The sequence below is a fragment of the Misgurnus anguillicaudatus genome, chromosome 6, assembly GCF_027580225.2.
Source record: "Misgurnus anguillicaudatus chromosome 6, ASM2758022v2, whole genome shotgun sequence".
In the NCBI taxonomy this organism is placed as follows: domain Eukaryota; kingdom Metazoa; phylum Chordata; class Actinopteri; order Cypriniformes; family Cobitidae; genus Misgurnus; species Misgurnus anguillicaudatus.
In genome coordinates, this window is record NC_073342.2 from 1,331,369 (window position 1) to 1,345,077 (window position 13,709).

The 13,709-nt window shown below is 45.1% G+C and overlaps 20 non-coding genes across 20 annotated transcripts; all 20 read left to right on the top strand.

Moving 5' to 3' along the window:
* The first annotated feature begins 94 nt into the window (after positions 1 to 94).
* trnav-cac (transfer RNA valine (anticodon CAC)) lies at positions 95 to 167 on the top strand. Its single transcript has one exon. It is a non-coding gene; the product is annotated as a tRNA-Val (tRNA).
* A 772-nt stretch (positions 168 to 939) lies between these two features.
* On the top strand, positions 940 to 1,021 carry trnas-gcu (transfer RNA serine (anticodon GCU)). The gene has a single exon. It is a non-coding gene; the product is annotated as a tRNA-Ser (tRNA).
* A 600-nt stretch (positions 1,022 to 1,621) lies between these two features.
* On the top strand, positions 1,622 to 1,693 carry trnac-gca (transfer RNA cysteine (anticodon GCA)). The gene has a single exon. It is a non-coding gene; the product is annotated as a tRNA-Cys (tRNA).
* Positions 1,694 to 2,203: 510 nt separating this feature from the next.
* Positions 2,204 to 2,276, top strand: trnav-cac (transfer RNA valine (anticodon CAC)). The gene has a single exon. It is a non-coding gene; the product is annotated as a tRNA-Val (tRNA).
* Positions 2,277 to 3,048: 772 nt separating this feature from the next.
* On the top strand, positions 3,049 to 3,130 carry trnas-gcu (transfer RNA serine (anticodon GCU)). Its single transcript has one exon. It is a non-coding gene; the product is annotated as a tRNA-Ser (tRNA).
* A 600-nt stretch (positions 3,131 to 3,730) lies between these two features.
* Positions 3,731 to 3,802, top strand: trnac-gca (transfer RNA cysteine (anticodon GCA)). The gene has a single exon. It is a non-coding gene; the product is annotated as a tRNA-Cys (tRNA).
* A 510-nt stretch (positions 3,803 to 4,312) lies between these two features.
* On the top strand, positions 4,313 to 4,385 carry trnav-cac (transfer RNA valine (anticodon CAC)). Its single transcript has one exon. It is a non-coding gene; the product is annotated as a tRNA-Val (tRNA).
* A 772-nt stretch (positions 4,386 to 5,157) lies between these two features.
* trnas-gcu (transfer RNA serine (anticodon GCU)) lies at positions 5,158 to 5,239 on the top strand. Its single transcript has one exon. It is a non-coding gene; the product is annotated as a tRNA-Ser (tRNA).
* Positions 5,240 to 5,839: 600 nt separating this feature from the next.
* trnac-gca (transfer RNA cysteine (anticodon GCA)) lies at positions 5,840 to 5,911 on the top strand. The gene has a single exon. It is a non-coding gene; the product is annotated as a tRNA-Cys (tRNA).
* A 502-nt stretch (positions 5,912 to 6,413) lies between these two features.
* On the top strand, positions 6,414 to 6,486 carry trnav-cac (transfer RNA valine (anticodon CAC)). Its single transcript has one exon. It is a non-coding gene; the product is annotated as a tRNA-Val (tRNA).
* A 772-nt stretch (positions 6,487 to 7,258) lies between these two features.
* On the top strand, positions 7,259 to 7,340 carry trnas-gcu (transfer RNA serine (anticodon GCU)). The gene has a single exon. It is a non-coding gene; the product is annotated as a tRNA-Ser (tRNA).
* Positions 7,341 to 7,940: 600 nt separating this feature from the next.
* trnac-gca (transfer RNA cysteine (anticodon GCA)) lies at positions 7,941 to 8,012 on the top strand. Its single transcript has one exon. It is a non-coding gene; the product is annotated as a tRNA-Cys (tRNA).
* Positions 8,013 to 8,522: 510 nt separating this feature from the next.
* Positions 8,523 to 8,595, top strand: trnav-cac (transfer RNA valine (anticodon CAC)). The gene has a single exon. It is a non-coding gene; the product is annotated as a tRNA-Val (tRNA).
* A 772-nt stretch (positions 8,596 to 9,367) lies between these two features.
* On the top strand, positions 9,368 to 9,449 carry trnas-gcu (transfer RNA serine (anticodon GCU)). The gene has a single exon. It is a non-coding gene; the product is annotated as a tRNA-Ser (tRNA).
* A 600-nt stretch (positions 9,450 to 10,049) lies between these two features.
* trnac-gca (transfer RNA cysteine (anticodon GCA)) lies at positions 10,050 to 10,121 on the top strand. Its single transcript has one exon. It is a non-coding gene; the product is annotated as a tRNA-Cys (tRNA).
* A 502-nt stretch (positions 10,122 to 10,623) lies between these two features.
* Positions 10,624 to 10,696, top strand: trnav-cac (transfer RNA valine (anticodon CAC)). Its single transcript has one exon. It is a non-coding gene; the product is annotated as a tRNA-Val (tRNA).
* A 772-nt stretch (positions 10,697 to 11,468) lies between these two features.
* On the top strand, positions 11,469 to 11,550 carry trnas-gcu (transfer RNA serine (anticodon GCU)). Its single transcript has one exon. It is a non-coding gene; the product is annotated as a tRNA-Ser (tRNA).
* A 600-nt stretch (positions 11,551 to 12,150) lies between these two features.
* On the top strand, positions 12,151 to 12,222 carry trnac-gca (transfer RNA cysteine (anticodon GCA)). Its single transcript has one exon. It is a non-coding gene; the product is annotated as a tRNA-Cys (tRNA).
* A 510-nt stretch (positions 12,223 to 12,732) lies between these two features.
* Positions 12,733 to 12,805, top strand: trnav-cac (transfer RNA valine (anticodon CAC)). Its single transcript has one exon. It is a non-coding gene; the product is annotated as a tRNA-Val (tRNA).
* Positions 12,806 to 13,577: 772 nt separating this feature from the next.
* Positions 13,578 to 13,659, top strand: trnas-gcu (transfer RNA serine (anticodon GCU)). Its single transcript has one exon. It is a non-coding gene; the product is annotated as a tRNA-Ser (tRNA).
* Positions 13,660 to 13,709: the final 50 nt, after the last annotated feature.

The following is a 13,709-nucleotide window of genomic DNA, read 5'->3' on the forward strand; positions in this document are numbered from 1 at the left end:
AACGACCGTTAGGGGTTTTCCCTTTAAAATGTGTGGCGTACAGAGAAAATATGTGGCAGAATCTGTTCAAACAACCAGGGACCGTGAGAGGCAGGTTTCTGTAGTGTAGTGGTTATCACATTCGCCTCACACGCGAAAGGTCCTCGGTTCGAAACCGAGCAGAAACAGCATGTGCCTTTTGATACAAAGCCAGGTCAAACTTCTTTCGTGATGCACTTTACCATGAAGTGCCATGAAGCACTTTCAAAGTTACACACAGTGGTAGGTTTCCGCCTCACACGCGACAGGTGGCCTGCTCGCAAGTGTGCGAAAAGCATTGCCCCTTTGGGGAGTGTTGCACAGAAAGAGAAAATGTGTGGCCGAATCAATCAAAACAACCGAAGAATCCAAATGAGCAGGTTTCTATGGTGTAGTGGTTAACACGCTCGCCTCACACGCGAAAGGTTCTCGGTTCCTCTGAAATAAACGCTTTGTTAGAGATGTGAAAGGGTTTAAGCCACATTGATTTAATTACGTGAACAGTTAAATCAGTTTGCGAACCCGATCGTCGGTTTGTGAGAGTTAAACTTACGGCGGGTGAGGGTTTTAAAGTTCAGTCTACATTACCCAGCAATTTAGGCCAACGAAAACCTCTTGTTCCCTTTACGTAAAGTCTTGAATGGTTTTCGCCTGTTTCATGTTGAAATCTGTTGAAAACAATTTTGAAAAAAACCCCTATCATTTAAAGGTCAGTCCTTTTTATGATTTCTAAACATGTCTAAGGCGATGGATTGCTAATCCACAGTTCTCTTAACGCCTTTAACTTCCATTAGGCTGATATGAACGCTTTCTAAAAGATAGCATTTCATTACCTCAACAGTTGATTCAACTTGACACAAGCTGCTATGTACTTGCTGGTCGGTTAGGATTAGGGAAATGCCCAAAGGATGCGGTTCCAAGGACGAGGTGGCCGAGTGGTTAAGGCGATGGACTGCTAATCCATTGTGCTCTGCACGCGTGGGTTCGAATCCCATCCTCGTCGTTTGTCGTTACCTTTGAACTGCAACTGCAACCAAGGCGTATAAGCCACAATTTCAAGCCCTCCTGCAAAAAACATGTAATGCTGGAGGCCAAAACTTTTGCGTGAAGCAGAACTCTGTCGGCTGACTCCAGTGATCCGGGTTCAAACGTGGTGGAACTTTCTCAAATAACTCTTCCAGTTTACTGCATGACATTATACGGCAAGCGGTGGCAAGATACTAATAACTTCAAGGCTGTTACTGTTAGCACTCTGCATTTTGAATCCAGATTCTCAGGGGGCACTTGAGTGTTTTCAGACTCTAAAGTCCATCCTACGTGCCTACTGTCTAGAAAGTGGTAAAGACTAGGTTGAGGGGTTGCCTTTGTTGATGTTCAGTGTAAGTGGAACAGTACAGTACAGGAATCATAACAACTGGAAACATAAGCAGAATGGTTGAAAGCATACGTTGTCTCTACCACAATTTGTATAGGTCAGTGCTAGAGCATTTAACAGCAGATAGAGACGTCCCACGTTCACTTGGACATTCTCACGATGGCTTTAATTGCTGCGACGTACAACACGTGAAGCTTTTTCAATTCTTCAGCGTGGTGTTGGTTTCACGGGGGTATAGCTCAGTGGTAGAGCATTTGACTGCAGATCAAGAGGTCCCCGGTTCAAATCCGGGTGCCCCCTTAGAAAAAGCCCACATGCTTGCAGCGGTAGGTCGGCGTGCTAATGTTTCTGACGCAAAGTTCGTCCTGGAACCTTGTAACGCAGGTGTAGGCAACGTCATTCCTGGAGTGCCGCATTCCTGCAGAATTTATCTTCAGCTCTTATCGTAGCTCTGTGGCTAATTAAGGTCTAAAGGGTCGGCTGAAAACTACAAAACTAGGTTTTATCAGGGTTGGAAATAAAATCTGCAGTACTGCAGCATTACAGGGCCGACGTTGCCCACCACGGTTGTAACGCTAAAGCCGGACATACACTGTGGGATTTCAGCACAATCGTGGCTAAATGCCAACGTACAAGGTTTGCCTGTTCCAAAAGAAACATACATGCATTCCCAGCAAATGCGTCGCCTTTCTCATACAGTATGTGCGGTTACTTTAAACGACCGTTAGGGGTTTTCCCTTTAAAATGTGTGGCGTACAGAGAAAATATGTGGCAGAATCTGTTCAAACAACCAGGGACCGTGAGAGGCAGGTTTCTGTAGTGTAGTGGTTATCACATTCGCCTCACACGCGAAAGGTCCTCGGTTCGAAACCGAGCAGAAACAGCATGTGCCTTTTGATACAAAGCCAGGTCAAACTTCTTTCGTGATGCACTTTACCATGAAGTGCCATGAAGCACTTTCAAAGTTACACACAGTGGTAGGTTTCCGCCTCACACGCGACAGGTGGCCTGCTCGCAAGTGTGCGAAAAGCATTGCCCCTTTGGGGAGTGTTGCACAGAAAGAGAAAATGTGTGGCCGAATCAATCAAAACAACCGAAGAATCCAAATGAGCAGGTTTCTATGGTGTAGTGGTTAACACGCTCGCCTCACACGCGAAAGGTTCTCGGTTCCTCTGAAATAAACGCTTTGTTAGAGATGTGAAAGGGTTTAAGCCACATTGATTTAATTACGTGAACAGTTAAATCAGTTTGCGAACCCGATCGTCGGTTTGTGAGAGTTAAACTTACGGCGGGTGAGGGTTTTAAAGTTCAGTCTACATTACCCAGCAATTTAGGCCAACGAAAACCTCTTGTTCCCTTTACGTAAAGTCTTGAATGGTTTTCGCCTGTTTCATGTTGAAATCTGTTGAAAACAATTTTGAAAAAAACCCCTATCATTTAAAGGTCAGTCCTTTTTATGATTTCTAAACATGTCTAAGGCGATGGATTGCTAATCCACAGTTCTCTTAACGCCTTTAACTTCCATTAGGCTGATATGAACGCTTTCTAAAAGATAGCATTTCATTACCTCAACAGTTGATTCAACTTGACACAAGCTGCTATGTACTTGCTGGTCGGTTAGGATTAGGGAAATGCCCAAAGGATGCGGTTCCAAGGACGAGGTGGCCGAGTGGTTAAGGCGATGGACTGCTAATCCATTGTGCTCTGCACGCGTGGGTTCGAATCCCATCCTCGTCGTTTGTCGTTACCTTTGAACTGCAACTGCAACCAAGGCGTATAAGCCACAATTTCAAGCCCTCCTGCAAAAAACATGTAATGCTGGAGGCCAAAACTTTTGCGTGAAGCAGAACTCTGTCGGCTGACTCCAGTGATCCGGGTTCAAACGTGGTGGAACTTTCTCAAATAACTCTTCCAGTTTACTGCATGACATTATACGGCAAGCGGTGGCAAGATACTAATAACTTCAAGGCTGTTACTGTTAGCACTCTGCATTTTGAATCCAGATTCTCAGGGGGCACTTGAGTGTTTTCAGACTCTAAAGTCCATCCTACGTGCCTACTGTCTAGAAAGTGGTAAAGACTAGGTTGAGGGGTTGCCTTTGTTGATGTTCAGTGTAAGTGGAACAGTACAGTACAGGAATCATAACAACTGGAAACATAAGCAGAATGGTTGAAAGCATACATTGTCTCTACCACAATTTGTATAGGTCAGTGCTAGAGCATTTAACAGCAGATAGAGACGTCCCACGTTCACTTGGACATTCTCACGATGGCTTTAATTGCTGCGACGTACAACACGTGAAGCTTTTTCAATTCTTCAGCGTGGTGTTGGTTTCACGGGGGTATAGCTCAGTGGTAGAGCATTTGACTGCAGATCAAGAGGTCCCCGGTTCAAATCCGGGTGCCCCCTTAGAAAAAGCCCACATGCTTGCAGCGGTAGGTCGGCGTGCTAATGTTTCTGACGCAAAGTTCGTCCTGGAACCTTGTAACGCAGGTGTAGGCAACGTCATTCCTGGAGTGCCGCATTCCTGCAGAATTTATCTTCAGCTCTTATCGTAGCTCTGTGGCTAATTAAGGTCTAAAGGGTCGGCTGAAAACTACAAAACTAGGTTTTATCAGGGTTGGAAATAAAATCTGCAGTACTGCAGCATTACAGGGCCGACGTTGCCCACCACGGTTGTAACGCTAAAGCCGGACATACACTGTGGGATTTCAGCACAATCGTGGCTAAATGCCAACGTACAAGGTTTGCCTGTTCCAAAAGAAACATACATGCATTCCCAGCAAATGCGTCGCCTTTCTCATACAGTATGTGCGGTTACTTTAAACGACCGTTAGGGGTTTTCCCTTTAAAATGTGTGGCGTACAGAGAAAATATGTGGCAGAATCTGTTCAAACAACCAGGGACCGTGAGAGGCAGGTTTCTGTAGTGTAGTGGTTATCACATTCGCCTCACACGCGAAAGGTCCTCGGTTCGAAACCGAGCAGAAACAGCATGTGCCTTTTGATACAAAGCCAGGTCAAACTTCTTTCGTGATGCACTTTACCATGAAGTGCCATGAAGCACTTTCAAAGTTACACACAGTGGTAGGTTTCCGCCTCACACACGACAGGTGGCCTGCTCGCAAGTGTGCGAAAAGCATTGCCCCTTTGGGGAGTGTTGCACAGAAAGAGAAAATGTGTGGCCGAATCAATCAAAACAACCGAAGAATCCAAATGAGCAGGTTTCTATGGTGTAGTGGTTAACACGCTCGCCTCACACGCGAAAGGTTCTCGGTTCCTCTGAAATAAACGCTTTGTTAGAGATGTGAAAGGGTTTAAGCCACATTGATTTAATTACGTGAACAGTTAAATCAGTTTGCGAACCCGATCGTCGGTTTGTGAGAGTTAAACTTACGGCGGGTGAGGGTTTTAAAGTTCAGTCTACATTACCCAGCAATTTAGGCCAACGAAAACCTCTTGTTCCCTTTACGTAAAGTCTTGAATGGTTTTCGCCTGTTTCATGTTGAAATCTGTTGAAAACAATTTTGAAAAAAACCCCTATCATTTAAAGGTCAGTCCTTTTTATGATTTCTAAACATGTCTAAGGCGATGGATTGCTAATCCACAGTTCTCTTAACGCCTTTAACTTCCATTAGGCTGATATGAACGCTTTCTAAAAGATAGCATTTCATTACCTCAACAGTTGATTCAACTTGACACAAGCTGCTATGTACTTGCTGGTCGGTTAGGATTAGGGAAATGCCCAAAGGATGCGGTTCCAAGGACGAGGTGGCCGAGTGGTTAAGGCGATGGACTGCTAATCCATTGTGCTCTGCACGCGTGGGTTCGAATCCCATCCTCGTCGTTTGTCGTTACCTTTGAACTGCAACTGCAACCAAGGCGTATAAGCCACAATTTCAAGCCCTCCTGCAAAAAACATGTAATGCTGGAGGCCAAAACTTTTGCGTGAAGCAGAACTCTGTCGGCTGACTCCAGTGATCTGGGTTCAAACGTGGTGGAACTTTCTCAAATAACTCTTCCAGTTTACTGCATGACATTATACGGCAAGCGGTGGCAAGATACTAATAACTTCAAGGCTGTTACTGTTAGCACTCTGCATTTTGAATCCAGATTCTCAGGGGGCACTTGAGTGTTTTCAGACTCTAAAGTCCATCCTACGTGCCTACTGTCTAGAAAGTGGTAAAGACTAGGTTGAGGGGTTGCCTTTGTTGATGTTCAGTGTAAGTGGAACAGTACAGTACAGGAATCATAACAACTGGAAACATAAGCAGAATGGTTGAAAGCATACGTTGTCTCTACCACAATTTGTATAGGTCAGTGCTAGAGCATTTAACAGCAGATAGAGACGTCCCACGTTCACTTGGACATTCTCACGATGGCTTTAATTGCTGCGACGTACAACACGTGAAGCTTTTTCAATTCTTCAGCGTGGTGTTGGTTTCACGGGGGTATAGCTCAGTGGTAGAGCATTTGACTGCAGATCAAGAGGTCCCCGGTTCAAATCCGGGTGCCCCCTTAGAAAAAGCCCACATGCTTGCAGCGGCGTGCTAATGTTTCTGACGCAAAGTTCGTCCTGGAACCTTGTAACGCAGGTGTAGGCAACGTCATTCCTGGAGTGCCGCATTCCTGCAGAATTTATCTTCAGCTCTTATCGTAGCTCTGTGGCTAATTAAGGTCTAAAGGGTCGGCTGAAAACTACAAAACTAGGTTTTATCAGGGTTGGAAATAAAATCTGCAGTACTGCAGCATTACAGGGCCGACGTTGCCCACCACGGTTGTAACGCTAAAGCCGGACATACACTGTGGGATTTCAGCACAATCGTGGCTAAATGCCAACGTACAAGGTTTGCCTGTTCCAAAAGAAACATACATGCATTCCCAGCAAATGCGTCGCCTTTCTCATACAGTATGTGCGGTTACTTTAAACGACCGTTAGGGGTTTTCCCTTTAAAATGTGTGGCGTACAGAGAAAATATGTGGCAGAATCTGTTCAAACAACCAGGGACCGTGAGAGGCAGGTTTCTGTAGTGTAGTGGTTATCACATTCGCCTCACACGCGAAAGGTCCTCGGTTCGAAACCGAGCAGAAACAGCATGTGCCTTTTGATACAAAGCCAGGTCAAACTTCTTTCGTGATGCACTTTACCATGAAGTGCCATGAAGCACTTTCAAAGTTACACACAGTGGTAGGTTTCCGCCTCACACGCGACAGGTGGCCTGCTCGCAAGTGTGCGAAAAGCATTGCCCCTTTGGGGAGTGTTGCACAGAAAGAGAAAATGTGTGGCCGAATCAATCAAAACAACCGAAGAATCCAAATGAGCAGGTTTCTATGGTGTAGTGGTTAACACGCTCGCCTCACACGCGAAAGGTTCTCGGTTCCTCTGAAATAAACGCTTTGTTAGAGATGTGAAAGGGTTTAAGCCACATTGATTTAATTACGTGAACAGTTAAATCAGTTTGCGAACCCGATCGTCGGTTTGTGAGAGTTAAACTTAGGGCGGGTGAGGGTTTTAAAGTTCAGTCTACATTACCCAGCAATTTAGGTCAACGAAAACCTCTTGTTCCCTTTACGTAAAGTCTTGAATGGTTTTCGCCTGTTTCATGTTGAAATCTGTTGAAAACAATTTTGAAAAAAAACCCTATCATTTAAAGGTCAGTCCTTTTTATGATTTCTAAACATGTCTAAGGCGATGGATTGCTAATCCACAGTTCTCTTAACGCCTTTAACTTCCATTAGGCTGATATGAACGCTTTCTAAAAGATAGCATTTCATTACCTCAACAGTTGATTCAACTTGACACAAGCTGCTATGTACTTGCTGGTCGGTTAGGATTAGGGAAATGCCCAAAGGATGCGGTTCCAAGGACGAGGTGGCCGAGTGGTTAAGGCGATGGACTGCTAATCCATTGTGCTCTGCACGCGTGGGTTCGAATCCCATCCTCGTCGTTTGTCGTTACCTTTGAACTGCAACTGCAACCAAGGCGTATAAGCCACAATTTCAAGCCCTCCTGCAAAAAACATGTAATGCTGGAGGCCAAAACTTTTGCGTGAAGCAGAACTCTGTCGGCTGACTCCAGTGATCCGGGTTCAAACGTGGTGGAACTTTCTCAAATAACTCTTCCAGTTTACTGCATGACATTATACGGCAAGCGGTGGCAAGATACTAATAACTTCAAGGCTGTTACTGTTAGCACTCTGCATTTTGAATCCAGATTCTCAGGGGGCACTTGAGTGTTTTCAGACTCTAAAGTCCATCCTACGTGCCTACTGTCTAGAAAGTGGTAAAGACTAGGTTGAGGGGTTGCCTTTGTTGATGTTCAGTGTAAGTGGAACAGTACAGTACAGGAATCATAACAACTGGAAACATAAGCAGAATGGTTGAAAGCATACGTTGTCTCTACCACAATTTGTATAGGTCAGTGCTAGAGCATTTAACAGCAGATAGAGACGTCCCACGTTCACTTGGACATTCTCACGATGGCTTTAATTGCTGCGACGTACAACACGTGAAGCTTTTTCAATTCTTCAGCGTGGTGTTGGTTTCACGGGGGTATAGCTCAGTGGTAGAGCATTTGACTGCAGATCAAGAGGTCCCCGGTTCAAATCCGGGTGCCCCCTTAGAAAAAGCCCACATGCTTGCAGCGGTAGGTCGGCGTGCTAATGTTTCTGACGCAAAGTTCGTCCTGGAACCTTGTAACGCAGGTGTAGGCAACGTCATTCCTGGAGTGCTGCATTCCTGCAGAATTTATCTTCAGCTCTTATCGTAGCTCTGTGGCTAATTAAGGTCTAAAGGGTCGGCTGAAAACTACAAAACTAGGTTTTATCAGGGTTGGAAATAAAATCTGCAGTACTGCAGCATTACAGGGCCGACGTTGCCCACCACGGTTGTAACGCTAAAGCCGGACATACACTGTGGGATTTCAGCACAATCGTGGCTAAATGCCAACGTACAAGGTTTGCCTGTTCCAAAAGAAACATACATGCATTCCCAGCAAATGCGTCGCCTTTCTCATACAGTATGTGCGGTTACTTTAAACGACCGTTAGGGGTTTTCCCTTTAAAATGTGTGGCGTACAGAGAAAATATGTGGCAGAATCTGTTCAAACAACCAGGGACCGTGAGAGGCAGGTTTCTGTAGTGTAGTGGTTATCACATTCGCCTCACACGCGAAAGGTCCTCGGTTCGAAACCGAGCAGAAACAGCATGTGCCTTTTGATACAAAGCCAGGTCAAACTTCTTTCGTGATGCACTTTACCATGAAGTGCCATGAAGCACTTTCAAAGTTACACACAGTGGTAGGTTTCCGCCTCACACGCGACAGGTGGCCTGCTCGCAAGTGTGCGAAAAGCATTGCCCCTTTGGGGAGTGTTGCACAGAAAGAGAAAATGTGTGGCCGAATCAATCAAAACAACCGAAGAATCCAAATGAGCAGGTTTCTATGGTGTAGTGGTTAACACGCTCGCCTCACACGCGAAAGGTTCTCGGTTCCTCTGAAATAAACGCTTTGTTAGAGATGTGAAAGGGTTTAAGCCACATTGATTTAATTACGTGAACAGTTAAATCAGTTTGCGAACCCGATCGTCGGTTTGTGAGAGTTAAACTTACGGCGGGTGAGGGTTTTAAAGTTCAGTCTACATTACCCAGCAATTTAGGCCAACGAAAACCTCTTGTTCCCTTTACGTAAAGTCTTGAATGGTTTTCGCCTGTTTCATGTTGAAATCTGTTGAAAACAATTTTGAAAAAAACCCCTATCATTTAAAGGTCAGTCCTTTTTATGATTTCTAAACATGTCTAAGGCGATGGATTGCTAATCCACAGTTCTCTTAACGCCTTTAACTTCCATTAGGCTGATATGAACGCTTTCTAAAAGATAGCATTTCATTACCTCAACAGTTGATTCAACTTGACACAAGCTGCTATGTACTTGCTGGTCGGTTAGGATTAGGGAAATGCCCAAAGGATGCGGTTCCAAGGACGAGGTGGCCGAGTGGTTAAGGCGATGGACTGCTAATCCATTGTGCTCTGCACGCGTGGGTTCGAATCCCATCCTCGTCGTTTGTCGTTACCTTTGAACTGCAACTGCAACCAAGGCGTATAAGCCACAATTTCAAGCCCTCCTGCAAAAAACATGTAATGCTGGAGGCCAAAACTTTTGCGTGAAGCAGAACTCTGTCGGCTGACTCCAGTGATCCGGGTTCAAACGTGGTGGAACTTTCTCAAATAACTCTTCCAGTTTACTGCATGACATTATACGGCAAGCGGTGGCAAGATACTAATAACTTCAAGGCTGTTACTGTTAGCACTCTGCATTTTGAATCCAGATTCTCAGGGGGCACTTGAGTGTTTTCAGACTCTAAAGTCCATCCTACGTGCCTACTGTCTAGAAAGTGGTAAAGACTAGGTTGAGGGGTTGCCTTTGTTGATGTTCAGTGTAAGTGGAACAGTACAGTACAGGAATCATAACAACTGGAAACATAAGCAGAATGGTTGAAAGCATACGTTGTCTCTACCACAATTTGTATAGGTCAGTGCTAGAGCATTTAACAGCAGATAGAGACGTCCCACGTTCACTTGGACATTCTCACGATGGCTTTAATTGCTGCGACGTACAACACGTGAAGCTTTTTCAATTCTTCAGCGTGGTGTTGGTTTCACGGGGGTATAGCTCAGTGGTAGAGCATTTGACTGCAGATCAAGAGGTCCCCGGTTCAAATCCGGGTGCCCCCTTAGAAAAAGCCCACATGCTTGCAGCGGCGTGCTAATGTTTCTGACGCAAAGTTCGTCCTGGAACCTTGTAACGCAGGTGTAGGCAACGTCATTCCTGGAGTGCCGCATTCCTGCAGAATTTATCTTCAGCTCTTATCGTAGCTCTGTGGCTAATTAAGGTCTAAAGGGTCGGCTGAAAACTACAAAACTAGGTTTTATCAGGGTTGGAAATAAAATCTGCAGTACTGCAGCATTACAGGGCCGACGTTGCCCACCACGGTTGTAACGCTAAAGCCGGACATACACTGTGGGATTTCAGCACAATCGTGGCTAAATGCCAACGTACAAGGTTTGCCTGTTCCAAAAGAAACATACATGCATTCCCAGCAAATGCGTCGCCTTTCTCATACAGTATGTGCGGTTACTTTAAACGACCGTTAGGGGTTTTCCCTTTAAAATGTGTGGCGTACAGAGAAAATATGTGGCAGAATCTGTTCAAACAACCAGGGACCGTGAGAGGCAGGTTTCTGTAGTGTAGTGGTTATCACATTCGCCTCACACGCGAAAGGTCCTCGGTTCGAAACCGAGCAGAAACAGCATGTGCCTTTTGATACAAAGCCAGGTCAAACTTCTTTCGTGATGCACTTTACCATGAAGTGCCATGAAGCACTTTCAAAGTTACACACAGTGGTAGGTTTCCGCCTCACACGCGACAGGTGGCCTGCTCGCAAGTGTGCGAAAAGCATTGCCCCTTTGGGGAGTGTTGCACAGAAAGAGAAAATGTGTGGCCGAATCAATCAAAACAACCGAAGAATCCAAATGAGCAGGTTTCTATGGTGTAGTGGTTAACACGCTCGCCTCACACGCGAAAGGTTCTCGGTTCCTCTGAAATAAACGCTTTGTTAGAGATGTGAAAGGGTTTAAGCCACATTGATTTAATTACGTGAACAGTTAAATCAGTTTGCGAACCCGATCGTCGGTTTGTGAGAGTTAAACTTAGGGCGGGTGAGGGTTTTAAAGTTCAGTCTACATTACCCAGCAATTTAGGTCAACGAAAACCTCTTGTTCCCTTTACGTAAAGTCTTGAATGGTTTTCGCCTGTTTCATGTTGAAATCTGTTGAAAACAATTTTGAAAAAAAACCCTATCATTTAAAGGTCAGTCCTTTTTATGATTTCTAAACATGTCTAAGGCGATGGATTGCTAATCCACAGTTCTCTTAACGCCTTTAACTTCCATTAGGCTGATATGAACGCTTTCTAAAAGATAGCATTTCATTACCTCAACAGTTGATTCAACTTGACACAAGCTGCTATGTACTTGCTGGTCGGTTAGGATTAGGGAAATGCCCAAAGGATGCGGTTCCAAGGACGAGATGGCCGAGTGGTTAAGGCGATGGACTGCTAATCCATTGTGCTCTGCACGCGTGGGTTCGAATCCCATCCTCGTCGTTTGTCGTTACCTTTGAACTGCAACTGCAACCAAGGCGTATAAGCCACAATTTCAAGCCCTCCTGCAAAAAACATGTAATGCTGGAGGCCAAAACTTTTGCGTGAAGCAGAACTCTGTCGGCTGACTCCAGTGATCCGGGTTCAAACGTGGTGGAACTTTCTCAAATAACTCTTCCAGTTTACTGCATGACATTATACGGCAAGCGGTGGCAAGATACTAATAACTTCAAGGCTGTTACTGTTAGCACTCTGCATTTTGAATCCAGATTCTCAGGGGGCACTTGAGTGTTTTCAGACTCTAAAGTCCATCCTACGTGCCTACTGTCTAGAAAGTGGTAAAGACTAGGTTGAGGGGTTGCCTTTGTTGATGTTCAGTGTAAGTGGAACAGTACAGTACAGGAATCATAACAACTGGAAACATAAGCAGAATGGTTGAAAGCATACGTTGTCTCTACCACAATTTGTATAGGTCAGTGCTAGAGCATTTAACAGCAGATAGAGACGTCCCACGTTCACTTGGACATTCTCACGATGGCTTTAATTGCTGCGACGTACAACACGTGAAGCTTTTTCAATTCTTCAGCGTGGTGTTGGTTTCACGGGGGTATAGCTCAGTGGTAGAGCATTTGACTGCAGATCAAGAGGTCCCCGGTTCAAATCCGGGTGCCCCCTTAGAAAAAGCCCACATGCTTGCAGCGGTAGGTCGGCGTGCTAATGTTTCTGACGCAAAGTTCGTCCTGGAACCTTGTAACGCAGGTGTAGGCAACGTCATTCCTGGAGTGCCGCATTCCTGCAGAATTTATCTTCAGCTCTTATCGTAGCTCTGTGGCTAATTAAGGTCTAAAGGGTCGGCTGAAAACTACAAAACTAGGTTTTATCAGGGTTGGAAATAAAATCTGCAGTACTGCAGCATTACAGGGCCGACGTTGCCCACCACGGTTGTAACGCTAAAGCCGGACATACACTGTGGGATTTCAGCACAATCGTGGCTAAATGCCAACGTACAAGGTTTGCCTGTTCCAAAAGAAACATACATGCATTCCCAGCAAATGCGTCGCCTTTCTCATACAGTATGTGCGGTTACTTTAAACGACCGTTAGGGGTTTTCCCTTTAAAATGTGTGGCGTACAGAGAAAATATGTGGCAGAATCTGTTCAAACAACCAGGGACCGTGAGAGGCAGGTTTCTGTAGTGTAGTGGTTATCACATTCGCCTCACACGCGAAAGGTCCTCGGTTCGAAACCGAGCAGAAACAGCATGTGCCTTTTGATACAAAGCCAGGTCAAACTTCTTTCGTGATGCACTTTACCATGAAGTGCCATGAAGCACTTTCAAAGTTACACACAGTGGTAGGTTTCCGCCTCACACGCGACAGGTGGCCTGCTCGCAAGTGTGCGAAAAGCATTGCCCCTTTGGGGAGTGTTGCACAGAAAGAGAAAATGTGTGGCCGAATCAATCAAAACAACCGAAGAATCCAAATGAGCAGGTTTCTATGGTGTAGTGGTTAACACGCTCGCCTCACACGCGAAAGGTTCTCGGTTCCTCTGAAATAAACGCTTTGTTAGAGATGTGAAAGGGTTTAAGCCACATTGATTTAATTACGTGAACAGTTAAATCAGTTTGCGAACCCGATCGTCGGTTTGTGAGAGTTAAACTTAGGGCGGGTGAGGGTTTTAAAGTTCAGTCTACATTACCCAGCAATTTAGGTCAACGAAAACCTCTTGTTCCCTTTACGTAAAGTCTTGAATGGTTTTCGCCTGTTTCATGTTGAAATCTGTTGAAAACAATTTTGAAAAAAACCCCTATCATTTAAAGGTCAGTCCTTTTTATGATTTCTAAACATGTCTAAGGCGATGGATTGCTAATCCACAGTTCTCTTAACGCCTTTAACTTCCATTAGGCTGATATGAACGCTTTCTAAAAGATAGCATTTCATTACCTCAACAGTTGATTCAACTTGACACAAGCTGCTATGTACTTGCTGGTCGGTTAGGATTAGGGAAATGCCCAAAGGATGCGGTTCCAAGGACGAGGTGGCCGAGTGGTTAAGGCGATGGACTGCTAATCCATTGTGCTCTGCACGCGTGGGTTCGAATCCCATCCTCGTCGTTTGTCGTTACCTTTGAACTGCAACTGCAACCAAGGCGTATAAGCCACAA